This window comes from Peromyscus maniculatus, chromosome 2 (assembly GCF_049852395.1).
Source record: "Peromyscus maniculatus bairdii isolate BWxNUB_F1_BW_parent chromosome 2, HU_Pman_BW_mat_3.1, whole genome shotgun sequence".
NCBI classification, from domain to species: Eukaryota; Metazoa; Chordata; class Mammalia; order Rodentia; family Cricetidae; genus Peromyscus; species Peromyscus maniculatus.
Window position 1 is genome coordinate 83,256,766 of NC_134853.1, and position 12,859 is coordinate 83,269,624.

The window sequence follows — 12,859 nt, forward strand, 5'->3', positions numbered from 1 at the left end:
TACTTTACATTATTACCAATTATTAGGATATAAAGAAATGAAAGTTAGTACTTAGACATTACAATAGAAATTGTAGTCATATTAGATATGTTTTAAAAATTGAGCAGATATATTTTAGACAGGTCATCTTCAAACCCTTCAGAGATCTACTGAATATGGCATTTAAAATGTTTTAATAACTTAGAAATTTTTCTTTTTTGAGACATGTCAGCTCCTGGCAGTACCAATCTACTTCAGAGAAAATATGGGCATTGAAGAAACTGCATATGGAGTTAACTTTCATTGTGGCAAAAGTTAGCCACTGGACAACAAGGTATCCTCAAATCAACAGGACAAAATGGACAGACAGAACACAAAACAAAGGACTACCGATTCCTGCCAAAACAAGTGTGGTTATGGCTTTATCAGAAGGCATCTTCTGAGGCCAGGACAATATGGCACCATCCCTGAAGTGGCCTTCACAATCCGAAAAAGGTACAGTGCCCTTTTCTTCAAAGGCAGTTGAACAGGCAGTGGGCCGATGGCTTCTGTTGTGCAATGGAACAGCAACTGAAAGCTCATGCCTCTCAATAGTAGACTGGCATTTAATAGAGGGATGTGGAGAAGAAGGGGATGCTGAGATGAAGCCATATATACACAGCCAAGAAGAATGGACAGCTGAATTCAAAAACCATCAACAATTTCCAGAATTTAAAATCCTGAATCATGACATGACACTAGTGGAATTCAGGTGTTTCTGGTACATGGACTGCTCTCACCCAATGTGAGGTTGAACTGTTGACCTTGTGTACAACCTACTTCACAAATGAGTCTGTCAGATACGATAAGCCTATAGGCTGAAGATGATGCCCCAACACTGCTGAGAAACCTCAGGTGACTGTCCAGGCAGCTGGCTGTTTCTGTCAACTCACAAAATTTTTGGAAGTTGCTTTTGTGCACTTCCTGTTTTTATTTTTGTTAGCTAATATTATTTCCTTCTTGGGTCTCTGAGGGAGTTGAAGATTAGTTAGTTATAGTTGAAGATTAATTAGGATAGAAAGTGAATTAGATACATTTTGGACTTACTAAAATAGGATAGATAAGGGAATTATTTTCTCTGATTTGTCAAATACAAATGGACTAGACATCGTTTAGGTATTTGTTACTTGTATATATTGTATATAGTTATTGTACTTTTGTATATAGTTTTTCTTTTGTTAGTTATAACCTTTTGTCTTTTTTCTTTTTATTAAAATAGAAAAGGGGAAATATGGTGATATTTTATTTGTACTGAAATGTGATTTTAATTTTATGTTAATAAATAAAGTTGCCCTGGGGTCAGAGCTATTAGAGCCATAGCAAGAGCGTGGTGGTTAGAAGAGCTAGGTAGATTTCTGTGTGTTCAGGGATACAGCCAGTATTGGAGACATACGCCTTTAAGACCTGGAGGGCGGTACTTACAGGCAGTGACAAGGCAGTCATGTGGTTGGGTTTACAACCAATGAGAAGGCAGAACAGAAAGACTATTTAAACACAGACAAACAGGAAGTAGCTCTCTCTCAGGGAAGCTAGGAGCACTGCAGCAGGTAAGATTTTATCGCTGAGCTCTGACCTCTCGGCTTTCTCTTTTACATTGGCTCTGTGTTTCTTATTTTAAAAAGACGATTGGTTACATCTACACCAGGCTGGCCTCAAACTCACACAGATCCATCTGCCTCTGCTCCTGAGTGCTGAAATTAAAGGCATGTGCCACAATGCCTGGCTGATTCTGCTGTTATAATGGTGGCATATAAATCACTTTTAATTTTAGAATAAAGTTTAAAGGCAAAAATACTAAAAATAACTATAGCAAACAATAAAACAATTTCTTAATGAATCCACAACACAAAAAGTTGGAAAGAGTAATATCAAAAACTTGGAAGAATAGAGAAGCAAATGTAAAAACTTTATATATCTAAAGTTTTAATGTTAATAGGCCTAAAGTAGCCTATTATAGTCATGAAATGTTATACGTAAGCTAAAAAAGTATCAAGAAGCTGCCCCAAAGAGAAAGGAATTAGAGCATCCAACTACAAAACTGAATAGATCATCAAGGTTGATGGCTGCAAGTGGTGAACAAACAAGAACATGGTGGCTTTTCTACCAGAAAAAAAAAACAAAAAACCTGTCCCTCAAAATCTGACAGATGACAGGGTCGATATGGAGTAATAAAGGGAACAAGCCATCCAGAAAATATAATAAATGTATATGCACCCATCACTCAGGTACCTAAATTACTTAAATATTCACAGAACTTAAGGGAGAAATAGGCAACACAATAGTAAGATGCAGTCAGAGTAGGGGACTTAGTACCCTACTTTTAACAATGGATAGTCCATTCAGACAGAAAAATCAACAAGGAAACAGCAGTCTTTAGGGCCACAACATCCCAGATGCACCAAGCAAACAAATACAGAACATTCTATCAGCAGCAGAACATGTCTTAGGTGGGGTTTCTATAGCTGTAATAACACACAATGACCAAAACTAAGTGTTTATTTCAGCTTTCAGTCCACATCACAGTCTATAGTCAGAGAAGTTAGGGCAGACACTGAAACAGGCCATGGAGGAACAACTTACTGGCTTGCTCCCCATGGCTTGCTCAAACTGCTTTCTTATATTATTCAGGATCACATGCCCAGGGTGACACCATCCACAGTGAGCCGAGATCACAGACATCAATCACTAATCAGGAAGATGCTCTACAGACTTGCTTACAGGCATTTTTTTTTTTAATTTTATAATTTGATTTAATTTTACATAGCAGCCACGGATTCCCCTGTTCTCCCTCCTCCCGCCCCCCTCCCCCCAGCCCACTCCCCATTCCCATCTCCTCCAGGGCAAGGACTCCCCTGGGGATTCAGCTCAACCTGGTAGATTCAGTCCAGGCAGGTCCAGTCCCGTCCTCCCAGGCTGAGCAAAGTGTCCCTGCATAGGCCCCAGATTCCAAACAGCCTGCTCATGCACTATGGACAGGGCCCAGTCCCACTGCCTGGGGGACTCCCAAATAGTTCAAGCTAATCAACTGTCTCTCTTATCCAGAGACCTTGATCTAGTTGGGGGCTCCTCAGCTATTGGTTCATAGTTTATGTGTTTCCACTAGTTTGGTTATTTGTCCCTGTGCTTTTTCCAATCTTGGTCTCAACAATTCTTGCTCATATAATCCCTCCTCTTTCTCGCCGATTGGATTCCTGGAGCTCTACCTGGGGCCTGGCCATGGATCTCTGCATCCGGTTCCCTCAGTCATTGGCTGAGGTTTCTAGCAGGACAGTTAGGGTGTTTGGCCATCCTATCCCCAGAGTAGGTCAGTTCGGGCTGTCTCTCGACCATTGCCAGTAGTTTATTGTGGAGGTATCTTTGTGGATTTCTGGGGACCTCTCTATCACTTTGCTTCTTCCTATTCCCATGGGGTCTTCATTTATCATGGTCTCGTTTTCATTTTAAGGGGTCATTTTTTCTCAATTGAAGTTCCCTTCTCTTATGTGATTCTAGATTGTGTCAAGTTGACAGAAGACTAGCCAGCATAATATAGAATTGTCTCAAATCTCAAGGAACATGCCTCAGAATAGGTAAGTCACAAAACAAGTCTTATTAAATTTAAGAAAATAAAAATCATGTATCTCCCCCCCCATCATACCAAACTAGGAATCATTAACAGGAAGAAATTTGGAAAATTCACAGATATGTGCAAATTAAGCAATCGGATCTTTTTTTGTTTTGTTCTTTTTCTTTTTTTCATTCATTTATTTATTTATTTATTTATTTATTTATTTATTTATTTATTTATTTATTTATATTATCAGCTTGATACAGTACAAATTCTTTTCCTAATAGTGAAATGTTTCACTGATGCTTGCCCAGTGATTGAGTAAAACTAAAACTTATTATAAGCCACAGTCATCCTAGGGTCCCCCTGCTATGTAGCCTCCCTGGTTCTGTGAGTTGCAGTCTGATTGTTCTTTGCTTTATATCTAGAATCCACTTATGAGTGAGTACATACCATGTTTGTCCTTCTGGGTTTGGGTTATCTCACACAGGATGATATTTTCTAGTTCCATCCATTTGCCTGCAAATTTCATGCTGTCATTGTTTTTCTCTGCTGAGTAGTACTCCATTGTGTATATGTACCCCATTTTCTTAATCCATTCTTCAGTTGACGGGCATCTAGGTTGTTTCCACGTTCTGGCTATTACAAATAGTGCTGCTATAAACATAGTTGAGCATGTATCTTTGTGGTATGATTGAGCATTCCTTAGGTATATGCCCAAGGGTGGTATGGCTGGGTCTTGAGGTAGATGATTCCCAATTTTCTGAGAAACCGCCATACTGATTTCCACAGTAGTTGTACAAGTTTGCACTCCCACCCACAGTGGAGGAGTGTTCCCTTTGCTCCGCATCCTCTCCAACATAGACTGTCATTAGTGTTTTTGATCATAGCCATTTTGACAGGTGTAAGGTGGTATCTCAGAGTTGTTTTGATTTGCATTTCTCTGATGACTGGGATGTTGAGCATTTCTTTAAATGTCTTTCAGCCATTTGAAATTCTTTTGTTGAGAATTCTCTGGTTAGCTTTTTAGACCATTTTTTAATTGGATCGTTCAGTATTTTGATGTCTAGTTTCTTGAGTTCTTTATATACTTTGGAGATCAGTTCTCTGTCAGATGTGGGGTTGGTGAAGGTCTTTTCCCATTCTGTAGGTTGTCTTTTTTTTTTTTTAGGTAAACCATTCAAGCAGTTTTTATTTATTAATATTCATAAATACACACAGCAGCTTCACTAGAGATCTCAATTTTCCTCTTCAGTTTGAATGTGGAGTATTAGGAGAGCCTTTTGCATGTCAAGGTACAGGAAGCAGAGATCACCCTGCACTGCTACCTACATTTACCTACTAGAAGTAAAAATTAGTTAAGTGGAAATGATTATCATATATATTTTCTTACTTCTTTTTTTTTTTTTTTTTTTTTTGGTTTTTTGAGACAGGGTTTCTCTGTGTAGCTTTGCGCCTTTCCTGGAGTTCAGGCTGGCCTCGAACTCACAGAGATCCACCTGGCTCTGCCTCCCGAGTGCTGGGATTAAAGGCGTGCGCCACCAACGCCCGGCCTTACTTCTTTTTGAATGTACACAATGTAACAAGAGTGACAGACCTGAAATTATAATCAACAAACAAATCCAGGATAGATAGCTGTTGTCCACTTTCATTGGCAAATACAGCACAGAGGACATTGTCTGCGAGTGGGGAGGTCATCAAAGAGGAGGTGGTGGAGGCTCATTTCCTTTAGGCTGTCTTTTTATCTTATTGACCATGGCTTTTGCTCTACAAAAGCTTCTCAATTTCAGGAGGTCCCATTTATTAATTGTTGCTCTCAGTGTCTGTGCTACTGGTGTTATATTTAGGAAGTGATCTCCTGGGCCAATGCATTCAAGACTACTTCCTCTACTTTCTCTTCTATCAAGTTCAGTGTAACTGGATTTATGTTGAGGTCTTTGATCCACTTGGACTTGAGTTTTGTGCATGGTGACAGATATGAATCTGTTTGTAATCTTTTACATATTGATATCCAGTTATGCCAGCACCATTTGTTGAAGATACTTTCTTTTTTCCATTGTATAGTTTTGGCTTCTTTGTAAAAAATCAGGTGTTCATATGTGCGTGGATTAATGTCAGGGTCTTCAATTCGATTCCATTGGTCTGTATGTCGGTTTTTATGCCAGTACCAAGCTGTTTTTATTACTGTAGCTCTATAGTAGAGCCTGAGGTCGGGGATCGTGATGCCGCCAGAGGTTGCTTTATTGTACAGGATTCTTTTGGCTATCCTGGGTTTTTTGTTTTTCCATATGAAGTTGAGTATTGTTCTTTCCAAGTCTGTGAAGAATTGTGTTGGGATTTTGATGTGGATTGCATTGAATCTGTAGACTGCTTTTGGTAAGATTGCCATTTTTACTATGTTAATCCTACCTATCCATGAGCATGGGAGATCCTTCCATTTTCTGATATCTTCTTCAATTTCTTTCTTTAGAGACTTAAAGTTCTTATCAAACAGGTCCTTCACTTGTTTAGTTAGTGTTATCCCAAGGTATTTTATATTATTTGTGGCTATTGTAAAGGGTGATGTTTCTCTGACTTCTTTCTCATCCCTTTTATCATTTGTGTATAGGAGGGCTACTGATTTTTTTGAGTTAATCTTGTATCCTGCCACTTTACTAAAGGAGTTTATCAGCTGTAGGAGTTCCCTGGTAGAATTTTTGGGGTAACTTATGCATACTATCATAGTGAAAGTTTGACTTCTTCCTTTCCAATTTGTATCCCCTTGATCTCCTTTTGTTGTCTTATTGCTCTAGCTAGAACTTCAAGTACCATATTGAATAAATATGGGGAGAGTGGACAGCCTTGTCTTGTTCCTGATTTTAGTGGAATCGCTTTGAGTTTCTCTCCGTTTAATTTGATGGTGGCTGTTAGCTTGCTGTAAATTGCCTTTATTATGTTTAGGAATGTTCCTTGTATTCCTGATCTCTCTAAGACCTTTATCATGAAGAGGTGTTGGATTTTGTTAAAGGCTTTTTCAGCATCTAATGAGATGATCATGTGGTTTTTTTTCTTTCAGTTTATTTATATGGTGTATTGCATTGACAGATTTCATATGTTGAATCATCCTTGCATCCCTAGGATGAAACCTACTTGGTAATGGTGGATAATTTTTTTGATGTGTTCTTGGATTCGGTTTGTCAATATTTTGTTGAGTATTTTTGCATCAATGTTCATGAGGGAGATTGGTCTGTAATTCTCTTTCTTTGTTGCATCTTTGTATGGTTTGGGTATCAGGGTAATTGTAGCCTTATAAAAAGAGTTTGGTAATGTTCCTTCTGTTTCTATTGTGTGGAACAATTTGAAGAGTATTGGAATTAGTTCTTTGAAAATCTGGTAGAATTCTGCACTGAAACCATCTGGTCCTGGGCTTTTTTGGTTGGGAGACTTTTAATGACTGTTTCTATTTAAATAGTTTGTCTGGTCTTGATTTAACTTTGGTATGTGGTATCTATCCAGAAAATTGTCCATTTCTTCCAGATTTTCCAATTTTGTGGAGTACAGGTTTTTTAAGTATGACCTGATGATTCTCTGGATTTCCTCGTTGTTTGTTATGGCTCCCTTTTCATTTCTGATTTTGTTAATTTGGGTGCTCTCTCTTTGCCTTTTGGTTAATTTGGCTAGGGGTTTGTCTATCTTGTTGATTTTTTCAAAGAAAAATCAAACTCTTTGTTTCATTGATTTTTTTGTATTGTTCTCTTGGTTTCTATTTCATTGATTTCAGCCCTCAATTTGATTATTTCCTGGCGTCTATTTCTCCTGGGTGAGTTTGTTTCTTTTTGTTCTAGAGCTTTCAGTTGTGCTGTTAAGTTATTGGTATGAGATTTCTCCATCTTCGTTATGTGTGCATTTAGAACTATGAATTTTCCTCTTAGTACTGCTTTCATAGTGTCCCATAAGTTTGGGTATGTTTTACTTTTGATTTCATTGAATTCTAGGAAATCTTTAATTTCTTTCTTTATTTCTTCCTTGACCCATTGGTGGGCATTATTCAGTTTCCATGAGATTGTAGGCTTTCTATAGTTTTTGTTGTTGTTGAAATCTAACTTCAAGGCATGGTGGTCTGACAAGATACAGGAGGTTATCCCAATGTTTTTATATCTGTTGAGATTTGCTTTGTGACCAAGCATGTGTTCAATTTTTGAGAAGGTTCCATGAGTGCTAAGGTATATTCTTTTGTGTTAGGATGGAATGTTCTGTAGATATCTATTAGGTGCATTTGAGTCATAACATCTGTTAGGTCCTTTATTTCTTTGTTAAGTTTCAGTCTGGTAGATCTGTCTTTTGGTGAGAGTGGTGTGTTGAAATCTCCCACTACTAGTGTGTGGAGTTTGATGTGTGATTTAAGCTTTTAGTAATGTTTCTTTTATAAATGTGGGTGCCTTTGTATTTGGGACATAAATGTTTAAAATCGAGACTTCATCTTGGTGGATTTTTCCTGTGATAAATATGTAATGTCCATCCTAATCTCTTTCAATTGATTTTAGTTTGAAGTCTATTTTATTAGATATTAGGATAGCAACATCAGCTTGCTTCTTAAGTCCATTTGATTGGAAAGCCTTTTCCCAGCCCTTTACTCTGAGGTAGTGTCTGTCTTTGAAGTTAAGGTGTGTTTCTTGTATGCAGCAGAAGGATGGAACCTGTTTTCTTATCCATTCTATTAGCCTGTGTCTTTTTATAGGTGAGTTGATACCATTGATATTGATGGATATTAATGACCAGTGATTGTTAATTCCTGTTATTATTTTTTTTTTGTGGTAGTGTTGTGTTTCCCTTTGGCATTTGTTGGTGTGAGATTATCTATTGCCTGAATTTTCATGGGTGTGTTTAGCTTCTTTAGGTTGGATTTTTCCTTCTAGTGCTTTCTGTAGGGCTGGATTTGTGGATAGATATTGTTTAAATCTGGTTTGCTGGGTATAATAGTCTGGTTTGGCATCCGTGGTCTCTTAGTGTCTGCATAACATTTGTTCAGGACTTTCTAGCTTTCATAGTCTCTATTGAGAAGTCAGGTGTTATTCTTATGGGTCTGCCTTTATATGTTGCTTGGTCTTTTTCCTTTGTGGCTCTTAATATTTTTTCTTTGTTCTCTATGTTTAGTGTTTTGATAATTATGTGGCAAGGGGACTTTTTTTTTGGATCCAGCCTATTCGGTGTTCTGTAAGCTTCTTGTGTCATCATAGGTATTTCTTTCTTTAGGTTAGGAAAGTTTCCTTCTATGATTTTGTTGAATATATTTTCTGTGCCTTTGAGTTGGTATTCTTCTTTTTCTTCTATCCCTATTATTCTTAGGTTTGGTCTTTTCATAGTGTCCCAAATTTCTTGGACGTTTTGTGTTACGACTTTTTTGTCTTTAGTGTTTTCTTTGACTGACAAATCTATTTTCTCTATCCTGTCTTCAGTGTCAGAGATTCTTTGTTCCATCTCTTGCATTCGGTTTGTTATGCTTGCTTCTGTAGTTCCTGTTCATTTAGTCAGAATTTCTATTTCCAGCATTTCCTCAGTTTGTGTTTTCTTTATTGTCTCAATTTCAATTTTCAAATCTTGAACTGTTTCTTTCATCTATTTAATTACTTTTTCTTGGCTTTCTTTGATTTCTTCCAATTTTTTGTTTGTTTTTTTCTTCCATCTCTTTAAGGGAATTTATTTCCTCTTTAAGGGAGTTTTTCATTTCCTCTTCAAGGGCCCCTATCATCTTCTTAAAGTCATTTTTAGGATTGATTTCTTCTGCTTCTTCTGCCTTGGTGTGTTCAGGTCTTGCAGGTGTAGAACCGCTAGGTTCTGATGGTGTCATATAGGTCTTTACATTGTTGCCTGTATTTTTGCACTAGCATCTACTCATCTCTTCCTCCACTCGGTATAAGTGGTGTCTGTGTCTGAAGATGCCTCTCTTGTTCTAATTTTTAGTCTTGGTCCACTAGGAGTTCTTGGTCAAATTGGTGCTGTTGGGCTCTGTTTTTCTGGGAGCAGCTTAGTCCAATCAGTGTTAGTGGGTTCTGTCTCAGGGAGCAGTTGTTCCCAATTGGTGCAGGGTGTGCTTATGGCTACAGTGGTTGTTGGGTTCGTAGGGGTTGTGTGGGTTTTTTTTTTTTTTTTGGTGGGGGAGCAGGGAAAGGTAGCTGTCTGGTCCCTGGGACTCCAATGGGTAGGGCCGAGGGGCTAGAGACCTGATCTGCCAGTCTGGAGGTGGGGCCTTACCCCGTTCCCAGTTGGTGTAGGGTAGGCTTATGATTCTGGTGATCTGGTTCAGTGCCTATGCAGTGTCTTCTTTTGTGTTCTCAGGTCGTGTTTTGCTCATTCATCAACTCCTCAGCTGATCTTGTTTCCTCAGACTGCAGACTGTAGGATTCTGAATCCTCTCCCGAATGGATCTCAGCTGAGCAGGTTGTTTAGAAGAGTAGTCTCACCAACACCTCCAAGCTGTTGGGTTTCGCAAGATCAGCAGCTGGGCCCTGGATTGGCCTCAGGCAGAATGTTCGGATCCATTCTAGTTGCATTCCACGGAGATGGCTCCTTCCCTGAGTGCTGGGATTAAAGGCGTCCCTGTTCCAAGCTCTTAATCTCTATGTTTTCACCAACTATTCAGCGGATAAAAGCTCAGTTTCTGGTCTTTATTACAACCGCGCCTCTGCCGCCGCTCTGCCTGCCTCCTCCTCTGATCTTAAACAGGCAAGTGAATCAGAGAAGAGAAAAAAAGGGAAAATAATAGCGTGGGACAAGCAGTAGTGGGACTATAATATACATAACATAAAAAGTAACAGTTCAGTGGTGCGCTAAGTTACCAGCAGATGAATCTTCAGGGACACAGAATTAATAGTTGTCTTCTTATCTCTGGTGATAGTATATTTAGGTATCCTGACAGCACATGTTGAACAGACAACCTAACAATCTCTAGTCCTAGTTACATTGTATGCAATCCTTGTCTTTGGAGATGGCTGAGAGCATCATCTAGCTTGTGTGTATTCTGTAGTCACATGCCAGTACAAAAAACCTCCTACAAAGAGTTTAAGTGATGTTAAAATAAAAAAAAAAAAACAAGTAGTATTGTAATTTGAATGTCAAATGTCGCCCACAGGCCTGTGTATTTGAATATTTAGTTTGCAGATGGTAGTGCTGTTTGGGGAAGCTTTGGAACCTTTGGGACTGTGGCCTAGCTAGCAGAAGTGGATCACTGGAGGAACACCTAAAGACCATGTCTGCTTCTGATTATGGCCTGAGCCCTCTTTTTTCCTGATCTGCCAAGGTGTGACCAAGCCACACTGCAATCTCTCTCTACCATGGACCAAGCTCTTCCAGTCCCCACCATAATGGACTGTCCCCTCTAAGACAGTGAGCCAGACTGAATCTTCCTGGGAATGCTTCAATCAGGTATTTGTCACAGCATGTGAAAAGCTGTTATCAAAGCAATGAACTAATGCTAAGAATTTTGGGATGCTTCCAAGTTCTCCAAATCTAAAAAATCATAGGCTAGAATGGATTTTCCAAAAGCTGCATAATACAGTTTAAAAACCTGTTCACAAACGCTTTGTTATTCCTCACATAGGGGAGTGTCTGTGCCTCATCCCTGTTTGTTGTTGCTGTTACTGTTTTTGAGATAGGTTTTCAGTATCTACCCCAGACAAGCTTCAAACTCACAACCCTGTTGCCTCCATCTCCTGAGTGCTGGGATTACAGGTGTACACACCACTGTGACCAGTTGTCTCTTCTTTATGGGTACAGGCCAATGTGCTCTTGCTCTAACAACAAAAGTATCCTAGAAAATGATGCTGTGGAGTGGCTGAGGCAGGCTGGCAGCTCTGAGCCACATGAGAAGTCTATCTCAAAGCCATCAGGCCATGAAAAGGCAAGTTATATCACACACCTTGTGACTTAGGTGCTCTGGCTTGTAACCCTCTTCACATCAACATTGATCAAATATCTGACATTAGTGCAAAAAGTCTTTGAATATTTTCCAAATGGGTTAGTTTTGTTCAGTGCAAGGGGTCTCTTAGTGACCAACACAAATGTCCAGGATTGGATCCTTCCTTTTAACAGTAATGTAGTCAAGGTGCCAGTCAGCTATGATTTAGAGGCTACATTTATTTACCACCTTTAAATTTTTTTATTTTTATTTCATTTTTTGATGGGGCCCACAAGTTTAGAATTGATTCTACATCTTAAAAGTAGTTCCATTTTATATCAGGCAGTGGTGTCGCAAACCTTAATCCCAGCACTCAGGAGGCAGAGGCAGGCGGATCTCTGAGTTCGAGGCCAGCCTGGTCCACAGAATGAGTTCCAGGACAGCCAGGTCTACACAGTGAAACCCTGTCTCAACAAAACAAATAAGTAAACAAACAAAAAGCCATTTAAAAGGTTATCATTTTTAGCCATTAGAGTGTAAGCTGAAAGCAACATAAAAATAAAACACTAAAAATGAATTTTAAATATACTTAAATGTCAGCTGATATCTATGTACAGGAGCCAAACAAGGGTATCATGGTGGGCATGGATTCCAGAGTGATTCAGAGTATGGCTGATGGATATTCAGCACTGATGTTTAAAAGAAGATCTGGCCGGGCGGTGGTGGCGGTGGCACACACCTTTAATCCCAGTTCTCGGGAGGCAGAGCCAGGCAAATCTCTGTGAGTTTGAGGCCAGCCTGGTCTACAAAGTGAGCTAGGACAGGCTCCAAAGCTACACAGAGAAACTCTGTCTCGAAAAAACAAAACAAAACAAAAAGAACTGTCTTTTCTCTTTCTGGTATTGCTGATTGAAATTGAATGGGGTTTGATGAAGAGAGGCTTGTAAACCAACAAGGTTATCCTGATTCTCTCTCTCCCTCCCTCCTTCCCTCCTTCCCTCCCCCCTGCTGTGGGATGTTCTGTATGTCCTGTGGGAGCCTGTTCTCGGGTTCCTCATGGCTTTACCCAGCAGGTCCGCATAGAGGATGATTAGGACCACAAGCCTGAGTGCACTTGGCTTGCTGGGGAATGGTCTGTATGTCAAGTTGCTCTGATTGGTCAATAAATAAAACCTGATTGGCCGTGGCTGAGCAGGAAGTATAGGCGGGACTAACAGAGAAGAGAAAGAAAAGAACAGGAAGGCAGAAGGAGTCACTGCCTGCAGCTGCTGCCAGGACAAGGAAGATGTAAAGTACCGGTAAGCCACGAGCCACGTGGCAAGGTATAGATTTATAGAAATGGACTACTTTAAGCTATAAGAACAGTTAGCAGGAAGCCTGCCATGGCCATACAGTTTGTAAGAAAAATAAGTCTCTGTGTT

The 12,859-nt window shown here is 39.4% G+C and overlaps 1 long non-coding RNA gene across 3 annotated transcripts in view; it reads left to right on the forward strand.

Annotated features, from left to right (window-relative positions):
* Nucleotides 1-10,982, forward strand: part of LOC143271857 (uncharacterized) — a 34,506-nt gene extending 23,524 nt beyond the window's left edge. Inside the window, exons 4-5 of one of the 3 annotated variants that reach the window (XR_013049134.1) lie at nt 3,511-3,587; nt 10,842-10,982. This is a non-coding gene — a long non-coding RNA (uncharacterized LOC143271857). Of the gene's footprint in view, nt 1-3,510; nt 3,588-9,880; nt 10,020-10,673; nt 10,790-10,841 lie in introns of those variants that run through there. The other 2 variants (XR_013049136.1, XR_013049135.1) reach the window with 2 other exon arrangements.
* Nucleotides 10,983-12,859: the final 1,877 nt, after the last annotated feature.